The following is a 12,519-nucleotide window of genomic DNA, read 5'->3' as shown; positions in this document are numbered from 1 at the left end:
CAGCTTTATTTGGCACAGCTTACATCTTGCAACAATACCTTTGATATTGTTAAATAGTATCTGCCTATCCTAGGTCCTTTGACTCGATAGGTCAGAAGTGTCCAACTCAATTTCATGGAGGGCCGCATCAGCATTGCGGTTGCCCTCAGGGGGCCGGGTGGGTATGGCCAGGGTGGGCATGGCCTACTGGGTGGGCGTGGCTAGAGTGCATATGGCCTACTGGGTGGGCATGGCCAGCTCTACATCGTTCGCATCAAGGGTGCCTATGAGGCCCTGGGCAGGAGTGGGACAGATCTGAGGGTCTCTGGCAGAAGGAGGGTCTCTGGGCCAGGGCCAAGGCAGTGGGGGCCGTTCCCTCAGTGTTTCCAGGATGCCTTCGCGGGCCACATGAAACCACTTCGCGGGCCGGATCCGGCCCCCGGGCCTTGTGTTTGACATGTCTGCGATAGGTGAACAAAAATGCCAAATCCAACCTAAACATCGGGCTAACTTTACGGCCAACCATAATAATGATTTATACATCCATGGTGCGCAACTCTCAGCAACTGCACTATTATTATATAATTATATTAAGTATGGTGAGTTATGTTACAGTATATAGCTATGTTATGTTATAACATTTTAATGTTATTATTATCCCATATTCTTACTTTCCACTCAATGTATTTTCACACTGGGCAAATAGTTGGACTAGATCAGGGGTAGGCAACCTCGGCTCTTTTATGACTCATGGACTTCAACTCCCAGAATTCCTGAGCCAGCTTTGCTGACTCAGGAATTTTGGGAGTTGAAGTCCATGAGTCATAAAAGAGCCGAGGTTGCCTACCCCTGGACTAGATGATTTGTAATATCCCGATGATTCTATAATTCTACAGATCTCTATATTTCCATGACAAGAAAAGTGCTTGGAAATGCAGTAGCCACTGCAGTGAAGACTTCCAAGGAGTTTTCCCAACACCAGCAACTCAATAGTTATACTCTCAATTGGCAAGGGCTGAACATTGGAGCTGAGCTTGATGGAAGGTTGTCTGTCCCTACTGGTGACAGACAAAATAATAGAATAACAGATTTGGAAGGGACCTTGGAAGTCTTCTAGTTCAACCCTCTATACCAGAGGTGTCAAACTGCTGGCCCACAGGCCGGATGCATCATAGCGAAACCGCGCCCAACCCATTGGTGGCAATGGCAAAAATGTCACGATATGTCACGACACGGCACATGGCGTTGCGAGTTTGATACCCCTACTCTATACCATTTCAAACAAATGTTTGTCCAATCTCTTCTTAAAAATCTCCAGTGATGGAGAATGAAATGAAACTAAGTTTAGCCTTTTTTCTAATGTGGACTTTCTTGTCCTATTTGGACACTTAACATTGTTATCTTTCTGTCTCCCCGGAAATGACTTGCATGTTATGTGCAATAGATGAATTACTATTTTTGTATACTTAACTTTGTGAAATGTGTTTGGGTTACCCAGGAATGCAGTATTTAGTGCTCCAATGCTACTAGTTAGCTTTACAAATATATTATAAATGTTGTAATAAAATTATACAAGCTTTCCAGGTAAACCCAACCTGATAATTAAATGACTGACATTTCAATTATTATTATTTTTAAAATTTCAGTAAATAAGAATTGACGGCATCCTTATCTGGGTGAGAAATTCAATCATTTGCTTCTGGGAAAGTCCCAAAATGTCCTATCCTTCAGAGCGTCCTCCTATATCATACCCAAAGAATCCAGCTTTCTTGAGAGAGCTATAATGATGGGAAAGGTGGAGGAAAAGAAAATTAAAGAAGGGTGACCTGCAGCAAAGTGGATGGACTCCATTACACCAGTAATGAAAAATTTGAAATGCCAGATTAGGGACAGATCATCCTGGAGGTCTGTCTATGTGTACCAACTTGATGGCACATCCTAAAAAATAATAATAATCAAATTTATGCTAAGACAAAGTTCATGATATTTCATGATAGCCACTGCAGACACAGAAGACTGCATGTCTAACATTGAACTGCTTACAGATCCCAGCTCCTGCCTGCAAAGTCACAACTTGAACACATTGCCTGGGTCCAAAACCTCCAATGTCAAGAGGATGTCACCACTTTGAATACCGTGGATCAGCAATTCTTTGTTCATGTGGGTTTGGGCTTGAATCATGTAATGGTAATGGTTTTCAAGGCCCTACATGGCATGGGTCCGGAGTACCTCGGGGATCACCTGCTGCCGGTGTCAACTTCCCTCTGCCCTGTGCGCTCCCACAGAGAAGGCCTCCTCAGGGTGCCACCGGTCAGAGAATATCGGCTGGTGGCCCCCAGGGGGAGGGCCTTCTCTGTGGGCGCCCCGGCTTTATGGAATCAGCTGCCAGTTGAGCTCCGGATGGCACCTGACCTTCGCTCCTTCCGACACGGTCTGAAGACCTATCTATTTGAACAAGCCGGCCTGGCCTGATGGGGGATGCGTTGGGGTTTTTATTGTGGATTTTTATATTACTATCTATTGTTTTAGCTCGGGCTCCTATTTAATTCTTTTTTAATTTTTGTACTCTGTATTTTTATATGTGCCCTGTTCACCGCCCTGAGTCCTTCGGGAGAAGGGCGGTATACAAATATAATAAATAATAATAATAATCAAAGAACAGCTTCAGCAGCATTTACAGTATTCTAAGATCTGTAGAAGAAATACAGAATAAAGTAGATACTACCTCATTATGTAAAAATCATTTATCAATTTCCTTCTCACAGCCAGTCATAATGAAATCATTACTGTTTTTTATAATACAGCCACCGAGGTCCAGTTTGGTGTAAACTAGAAATTCTCTCACCCTATCATATTATATTACAAGGGTCCATGAATTAATAAACTTATCCTAAAGAGATAAAAAAGGGAGAGAAAGCATCCATTTTGTCAATGAAAGTCTTTACCATTAAAAGGATAACACAGGGCAAAAAGAATCATCATCCCTTTGGTCATAAATCCCCAACTGGTATCTTTAGCCTATTGGGTTAGAAAAGAGAGATTCCTGCTGTTAGTCAGTAAATCTAGAATTCTGCTAGGCACGAGATCAGTGATACTACTGGAAAACTACTACAGTGAAGCCATCCATCAGAAATCTTTGATCATATCCCTGTGAATCCAGGAAGAGGTTTATGTGCCCTTATTCCTGGGAGAGTTACTTTTAAAAGCACCATAACTGTTAGGCCATATACTCTATCAAATAAAACATCCCCTGCAGTCCTGCAATGTAATGTTTACTACCAAATAGAAATACCCAGGATAACATGTTTGGCTTATGGATGGGAGGACAACTGATGTACAAGCATTTTAGAAACCATAAATTTGCAACTTTGAGAAAAAAGACATATTGTGCAACCAGATAGGAAGCAGGTCAGATAATTGCATGTAATACAATTGCATTGTAGTACGATTTGTAAGTGTTTGTATCAGATATAGTTTTATTAAAGATAAGAAATCAAACATATAGAAGAATGAATTTTGCTGAAAAATAACTAAAATGGCTTCTTCAAAAGAAGTGCTTCACTTACTCTTCTGGATTTCTTTTAGGGCACTCAATAAAAATGTAAAAAAGGGGGGGCAGTCAAACTTGGAAATGCGGTGTTTTTTTTTGCAATGCTTCTCAATAAAACTTCACTGTCAACACTCAGCACCCATAGAATTAGAAAAAAGATACTTTTATGGACTAGTAACTTGCTTAAGAAACAGCAGGGAAAAATGCTTAAATGCACAGTTTCACAAGGACCAGTATGGTTTCTGACTTGTTTATAAATGACATGGAGTTAAGAATATGTTGCTAATTACATTACATTAAATTATTCAGGATGGTAAAGTAGAAGAAAAAAAAGATAGCAAGGATCTTTAAAAGCATCTCTCCAAGTTGGCTGAACGGGATTCAAAATGCCAAACGTAATTCAATGTAATCAGGTGCAGAGTGATACACATTGGCATATAAAGTCCAAATCTCACATATGTGTTAATGGAGCTGTGAGTTGACAGTGCCTGGTCAGGAAGAGAATCTTGAAGTCACAGTGAAGAGCTCAATGAAAATGTCAATAGAGCGTGCAGCTGCTATAAAACGTAATGCTAGGAAATATATTGAAAATAAAACTGCCAATGTAGTAATGACCTTATAAATTTTGTTGCAACTGCATTTGGAATACTGTGCCTGGTTCTGGCAACAGCAACCGAAAAAGAGCATCGCAGACCTGTAAAAGTATGAACAAAATTATTCCACAAGAGGAAAGATTACAGCAGTTGGCCTTTTAACATAGAGTAGCAGTGGCTTAGGAGACATGATAGAAGTGCAGTACAGGTAGTGCTCGACTTACAACAGTTCACTTAGTGACCGTTTGAAATTATAACGACACTGAAAAAAATGACATGACCATTTTTCAAGTTACAACCTTTGCGATCATTCAGAGGCTTGGCAACTGGTCCATATTTATGACCATGTTGCTGTGTCCCGGGGTCATGTGATCCACTTTTATGACTTTCCGACAAGCAAAGTCAATTGGGAAGCCAGATTCACTTAACAACCAGGTCACTAACTTAACAACTACAGTAATTCACTTAACAACTGTGACAAAAAAGTCGTAAAATGGGGCAAAATTCACTTAACAAATGTCTCTGTTAACAGAAATTTTGGGCTTAATTGTGGTTGTAAGTCGAGGACTACCTGTACAGAAAATGCATGATGTTTAAAATATGGACAGGGGGAAGTTGTCTCCATCTCTCACAATGTAACTGTCACTGCTTTTTTAGGTTTTGTAAATTGTTATCTTATCATTGTAACCATGGTGTCACATGTTCAGCCATGTATTTTGTTTGGTTTTATATTTATTACTGTGTGCGCATGTCCAAAGCAAAAGTTACTTTCTTTTTCTTTTCCTTTGTGCTCTCTGGTGAGATAGACATGTAGTCAGGAGTCTTTCTGTGTTTTTACAAGTTTCTTTGTAATTAAAAGGTTAATGGTAGAATATATGCTTCGGGTTTTCTTTCTTTTACCTGTTGTTTGTCATACATCAAAATGAACCACAGTTCATCGCCCTCTGATAGAGTTTTATTTTCTCTACTAACATGGTAGCAGAGTTTGGTTTGTTTGCTTTTTATTAAAAAGTTTTACAAAAACAAAATTTTACAATATATCCCCAAATCCCCCCACCCTAAACCCGCCCACTTCCCCCCCACTTCCCAGAGCTAAATACAGGATTATAGTTACAATAATCATATTCTAAATAAAAATTATGCATAATATACAATTAACCAAATTCATAATGTGCTTTAACTCCCCTTTAACATAACTACAAAGTACCAATAACAATATCCCACTAAAATCTACTCATAAGCTAAATGGAACTTTTTAGTCCCATATTTGTTCTGAATATAATTTATCCATCTCCTCCAAACTGAAATATATCTTTCCTGGGAATAATCTTTCAAATAAGCAGAAATCTTAGACATTTCTGCAAGATTCGAAACTTTAAACACCCATTCTTCTATAGTGGGCAAACTGTCCTTCTTCCAATATTGTCCCACCAGTAACCGTGCTGCTGTTATCATGTTCAACATCAAGTTAGTTTCTTTAACATCACAATCTACAACAATACCCAATAAAAACAATTGCGGAGAAAACTTTATCTTTCTCTTAAAAATCTTTTGAATGTTCCACCAAATTTTGATCCAAAAAGCTTGTATATTTCTACAAGTCCACCACATGTGAAAATAGGTAGCTTCTAAACTACCACATCTCCAACATTTAGACTGTAAATTAGGATACATGTTGGACAACTTCTTGGGATCCAGATGCCATCTATAAAACATTTTATAAAAATTTTCTCTTAAGTTTTGAGCCTGAGTAAATTTAACATTTCTGACCCAAATTATCTCCCAGGTGTCCAACGAAATTGGTTCTTGAATATTTTGTGCCCACTTTATCATACAGTCTTTAACCAGTTCCATTTCCAAATCCAATTCAATTAAAGCATTATATATCCTCTTTACAAGGGACGCGGTGGCTCAGTGGGTTAGGACGCCGAGCTTGTTGATCAGAAGGTCAGCAGTTTGGTGGGTCGAATCTCGAGTGCTGCGTAACAGAGTGAGCGCCTGTTACTCGTCCCAGCTTCTGCCAACCTAGCAGTTCGAAAGCATGTAAAAATGCAAGTAGAAAAATAGGGACCACTCCGGTGGGAAGGTAACAGCGTTCCGTGCGCCTTTAGCGTCTAGTCATGCCGGCCACATGACCACGGAGATGTCCTCAGACAAGCGCTGGCTCTTCGGCTTTGAAACAGAGATGAGCACCGGCCCCTAGAGTCGGAAACGACTAGCACGCGTGTGCGGGGTAACCTTTACCTTTACCTTTACCTATATCCTCTTTATATGTGCACAATTTAAATCTCTAATTTGTTTTACTAAATTTTGATCTGTAATTGTGATGCCAACCTTTTGATCTGACTTCCACCTAGCTTTCAATTGGGTATATTGAAACCAAGAGTAACTTATGTTTTCTTGTCTTAACTCCTCTAATGATTTAAGTTGCCAATCATTCCCTTGCAATCTAAGTAGCTCCTTATAAGAAACCATATCCATACTCACTCCCATCGATACGCCCTCTATCGTGTGTCCAGGAATTCCCCAAATCGGTATTTTATAATTTAACTTATAATAATACTTTTTCCAGACACGCAATAAAGCACTTCTAAGAATATGGGATTTAAAAGCCCTGTCCACCTTCTTATCATAAAGCAAATATGCATGCCATCCATATACCAAATCCCATCCCTCAAGATGAAGTATTCTCTTGTTAGTTAAATTAAGCCAATCACTAACCCACGTCAAGGCAACCACATCATAATACAATTTCAATTTGTTTTTGTTTTTTGATGCTGATAAGTCAGTTAGTTAGTTCAGCGATTGAGGAACGCTGTACTCAATTTACTGAAAATGCCAAAGAAAGACAGAAAGGAGTCTGACGAAGAACAGACTTTATTGGCTTCTGCCACGCATCTTGGAGAAGAAGATTTAAGGTCAGTTACACCGTCTTCTGATATGATTAGCTTTGATGCAGCCGTCTTAGACAGTTTTCACACTCAAGGAGATTATGCTGAATATGAGTGGTTCGGTGCCAGACCAGTGAAACTTGGGCAGGATGTAATTTATTATTCTCCTCGTACCCCTGAACAAACTCTGCCTGAGAAGGCTGTTCACAGTTATTTTGAACAAATTGAGGTTTTTGAACAGAGGCTACAACAAGCAAAAGCATATGCCTCAATGATTAAGCAGCATGAGAGGGACTCTGCTGTTATTCAAAGCCCAGATTTGACCATATTGCCTTCTCCTTCCAAGCCAAAGCCACTCCCACCAGTGGGTGTTATGTTAGACGAAGGGGAACAGAAAGATCAAATGGCACGCAAGGCTACAGTGATGCTTGAATCTAATGTTATAACACCATCTGCTGATGAATCTGTTTTACAAGATAGAAATGAATTATTATATGGAATACAGGAGCAAATACAAAGAATGCAATCTGCGTTTACACAGATGTCTATTCATCAATCATTGCTCCAAGCTGATGGTGCTAGAATTGCTATTAATACTGCTACTATTCAGGTTCCTGTCCCAGATAGAGCACAGCAACAGTCAGTCCAAGTGCAGTTACCACTGGGTTCACAAATACAAAGACCAGTGCCAACTGCAGGCCGACTTAATGTAGCAGCTCAAGTGCCAGCGCCTCCTGCTGGCCAGGGTGGAATTGCAGCTCAAGCACAGCCACACCCAGTACCGGTACCAGCGGCAGTCCCAATGCATCTGCCCCAATTCTTGGCACAGGGGCTACCGGTGCCTCCTGCAGGTCAATTCCAAATTGCGCACCCTGCACAGCCAGTACCTCAAATGTATGTTCCTCAACAGGCATCTCCTATTGTACCACTGGCTGGTGATTGAAAATTGAAGCGATCAGGAAAAAATTACAGGCCATGGGTCAGTGAAGTTGGACTTTTGCTTCGCAGAGAAGGTACTCATTGCATGGTATTTAATCCTCCTAACCAGCCGTGGACTCCTGATATATGGGACTTGAATAATAAAGCATGCACAACATTATTCATGTCAATGGACACTGAATTGCAGCTTACGTTTTCACAAGATGCAACTGCTCAACAAATTTGGATTCAATTAGAAGCATGTTATCGGCCTACGTCAATTGAATCTACATGTTTGCTTTTGTCCAAGTTCCATGGCTCTAGATTAAAACCTGGTGAACATATTGGAGAACACTTAACTAAAATGAAAGAAATAAGAAGAGAACTGGGTGAAAAAGTCTATCCTATTGATGACTTTCAAATGATCAGCATTATTATTAACTCATTGAACTATGAATGGAAAGATGCTATTACCAAGATTAATCAAGTGCCCATTGCTCAACGCACAGTGGAACATGTATGCAGAATTTTAACCGAAGAAGAGGCACTTATGCAAGCCGTGCCACATTTGAGAGGACCACCTGTATCAAGAGCTCCAGAGAGGCATCCCTTCCGTGAAAGAGCCTATGTTCCAAGGATGCCAAGATGTTACATCTGCAATCGTGTGGGACATGCCACCTGGGATTGTCCCCAACGATTTCCAGCGCCTGCCATGTACCAGCCCAGAAGAACAGATTCCAGAGGAGGCAGGTAGAAGCGGATGACAAGGTCATGGTTGTGGTCCCAGGCGTGATCCGCAAGCTCCACTTGCCACATTGGCTTTAACCAACAATCCACAACCTCAACCAGAGTACGACAGACGACTTCTTTGGACTTTGGACAGTGAAGCAGCATTACATGTTACCTATAGAAAAGAACTTTATACAGAGATGCACGAGCCTGAACCTGAACTTCGTGAGCTTTACTCTTTTTCAAATCATTCTGTTCAGGTCATGGGAAAAGGAACTGTTTATATTGAAGAGCTTGATGTGTTTATTCCTGATGTTTATTATGTAGCATCAGCTAATAGTAATTTGCTTAGTCAGAGTCACTTGTGTAGGGTATCAAAATTCCAGGTTCATCATCTTGAAAAAGCAAGTTATGTAGTTATTGTTGCTGAAACCATGTTGATTGGTGGTGTTTATTACTTAAAGCCAAAGTCTAAGCTGCAAGAGCAGGCAAGTATACAATATCCAAAAAGGGGGAGTGCAGGCCCAGTGAGAGATGTCCCAGAGATCCTGTTACTATTTCAAAGGCTCCTAAAGCTAACAGGAAGACAAATAAGACACAGGTTGCTCACAGCAAGCCTGAGGTTCCTAATAAACATGCTAATGTTGAGAATTAACTAACAGGTAAGCCTTTGCATTACAGGTGTATTCATAAGTGGCATAGAAGATTGGGTCATGCCAGTTTCTGTGTTCTGAAGAAGATGCCAGAGTTCGCAAGAGGTTTGGATCTAAAGGGGTGTAAGGTGTTCTTGGATTGTGCTGTCTGCAAAAAATGCAAATCCAAAGCAGCAGCAATTCCAAAGCGCGCTACACGCCTGTCAACACACATTTTTGATTTGGTACACACTGACATAGTGGGTCCTTTTATACCAACAATTGGCGGTAAAAGACATTTCTTGACAATTGTTGATAATTACTCTAGATATGGATATGTATTTCCTATGAAAGAAAAATCTGAGACCTTTCAGATCTTTAAAGACTTTGCCGCTCTTGTATATACCCAACACAAAGTCAGCATTGCCAGAATTCAGAGTGATTGCAGTGCTGAATTCATGTCTCAGCGTTTTCAGGACTGGATGCATAAGAATGGCATACTACACCAGACCTCAGCTTCTTACACTCCAGCTGAAAATGGAGTGGCAGAACGCAGAAATGGGGTTCTGCAAACAATGATGCATTGCCTACTTGAAGATGCTAACCTCAGTCTCCCATACTGGGGTGAGGCTATTAAATATGCTAATCATATTATCAACCGTACTTGGAGTAGTGTAATAAATCAGACCCCTTATTTCATGTTATATGGACACAAGCCTGATCTCTCGCATCTCCATATTTTTGGTTCATACGCTATGGTGAATATTCCTTTAGCTCAAAGAAAGAAAGGGGGTCCTGCAGCAAAAAGAATGAGATTTATGGGTATTGATGATAATTCAAAATGGAGCAAATACATCAACTCTTCTCATGTAATAGTGATTTCACAATCCGCTACTTTTGAGGAAGATGCTGACTGGTCCAGGATTCATTCTAACGATCCTGGAGTTTATTTTCCTAGAGATGATGCTGCTAATGCCACACAGCCTGATGATCAAAATTCACAGGCGAATGTTCCTTCCATGAGTTCTTCTCAACCTACTGTTCCGTCTTCGCAAGCCGCCGATGCTGCCACTGGCGACGATGATGAAGACGAGGACGAAACGGAAGAAGAATGGACAGTTGTTCTGAGACGTTTCAAGAGGACCACAAAGGGAATCCCTCCAAAACAGTATTCGTGGCAAGTAACAAAAACACCTTTACCTTTGATTTGTAATGTTACACTTCCTCCTGATAAGTTCACACAAATCAAACATCTTCCTGAATCAGAGCAAGATAAATGGTATGAGGCAATGCAGGCTGAAATGGACAGTCTAAAAAAACTTCAAGTGTTTACGCCTGCAAGCCCTCCAGGAAACAAGAAAGTTATTGGCACTCGATGGGTCTACAGAATTAAAAAGAAGCCAAATGGTGAGTCGTTGTATAAGGCCAGACTTGTAGCCCAGAGTTTCTCTCAACGTTATCCTCAGGACTATACACAGTGCGGACTGAGAGTGTGAAAATCGCCTTAGCCACTGCAACTATCCTTGGTTTAGAGGTTTTCCAGTTTGATGTTGAAACGGCTTATCTACAAGCTGATCTAGATGAAGAAATCTATGTGAAAGGTCCTCCAGGTTTCCGACAACAGGAAGGGGATACTTGGTTTCTACACAAAAGTCTTTATGGTCTGAAACAGTCTGGTTTAATGTGGTACTTATGTCTTTCTGACAAACTAAATTCAATGGGCTTTATTAAGTCTGAAACAGATGAATGCGTGTTTACTAAAAGATCTGATAATAGGTATGAGATAGTTCTTGTTTATGTTGATGATATTGTTTATATTGGTCCAAATAAGCAGATGAGTGAGAATTTTGCTAAAGCTTTACAAAAGTTTTTCACATTGAAGTCTTTAGGATATATTAACACTTATTTGGGTGTTCAAGTTGTCAAAACTCAGAAGGGGTTCAGTCTCACACAAGAAGATAAAATTGAACAACTATTGCATCACTGCAACATGAAAGATGCTAAAACAGTGAGTATACCCATGCAAACTGATTTTCACAACTCGGCACATGAACCAAGTCCTGAATTCGAAGATCAAACACTTTATCGCTCAGTCATTGGGTCGCTGCTGTATATTAGTAGTTGGACTAGACCTGACATTGCACTTAGTGTTAATCTCCTATCACGACACATAGGCAAGGCAAAACAGTTTCATTGGACATGTGTTAAAAAATTATTGAGATACTTAAAGCACACTAAAAACATGAAGTTATTATTAGAACCGACACACACTGATTATGCAGAGTTATGTTGTTATGCAGATTCTGATTGGGCGAGCGATAAGAAATCACATAAATGCTGTTTTTAAATGGATGTCCTGTGTACTGGCATGTACGCAAACAGAATTTTGTTTCTTGTTCATCTACTGAAGCTGAATATGCTTGTGTTTCAGATGCATGTAATTCTCTAACATGGTTTGATGCTTTAGTCACAGATATCTGGACACAGCCGATTCATCCATCACTGTGATGGAAGACAACAAATCTGTGGTTTATATATCTGAGAATCGATTTACAGGTTCAAGGTCTAGACATATCGACATCTGTTATCAAAATATAAGACAAGTAGTTAAACAAAGTTTTGTAAAATTACAGTATGTGCCTACACATGATCAGATTGCTGATATGCTGAACAAGCCACTTCCTGCAGCCCAGCACGAGTATCTGCGTAAGAAAATGTGTCTTATCTGAGTTCTGCCTTACTAACAAAAGAAGGGGATGTCACTGCGTTTTTAGGTTTTGTCAGTAAATTGTTATCTTATCATTGTAACCATGGTGAGTGTCACATGTTCAGCCATGTATTTTGTTTGGTTTTATATTTATTACTGTGTGCGCATGTCCAAAGCAAAAGTTACTTTCTTTTTCTTTTCCTTTGTGCTCTCTGGTGAGATAGACATGTAGTAATGAGCTTTTCTGTGTTTTTACAAGTTTCTTTGTAATTAAAAGGATAATAGTAGAATATATGCTTCGGGTTTTCTTTCTTTTACCTGTTGTTTATCATACATCAAAATGAACCACGGTTCATCACCCTCTGATAGAGTTTTATTTACTCTTCTGACAGTAACAAGTAGGTTCATCCACTAAAACTCGATATAGGAGTTTTAGGAAAATTCAGGACCAGTCAATAAACATTGTTTACACAATGCATAGCTGGAATTGGCAATTAATTTAAAAGATCAAGGTAAAGGT

This window comes from Vipera berus, assembly GCF_964194415.1.
Source record: "Vipera berus genome assembly, chromosome: 2".
Classification (NCBI taxonomy): Eukaryota; Metazoa; Chordata; class Lepidosauria; order Squamata; family Viperidae; genus Vipera; species Vipera berus.
The sequence above is the reverse complement of the archived record's forward strand: the minus strand, read 5'-3'. Positions refer to the sequence as shown.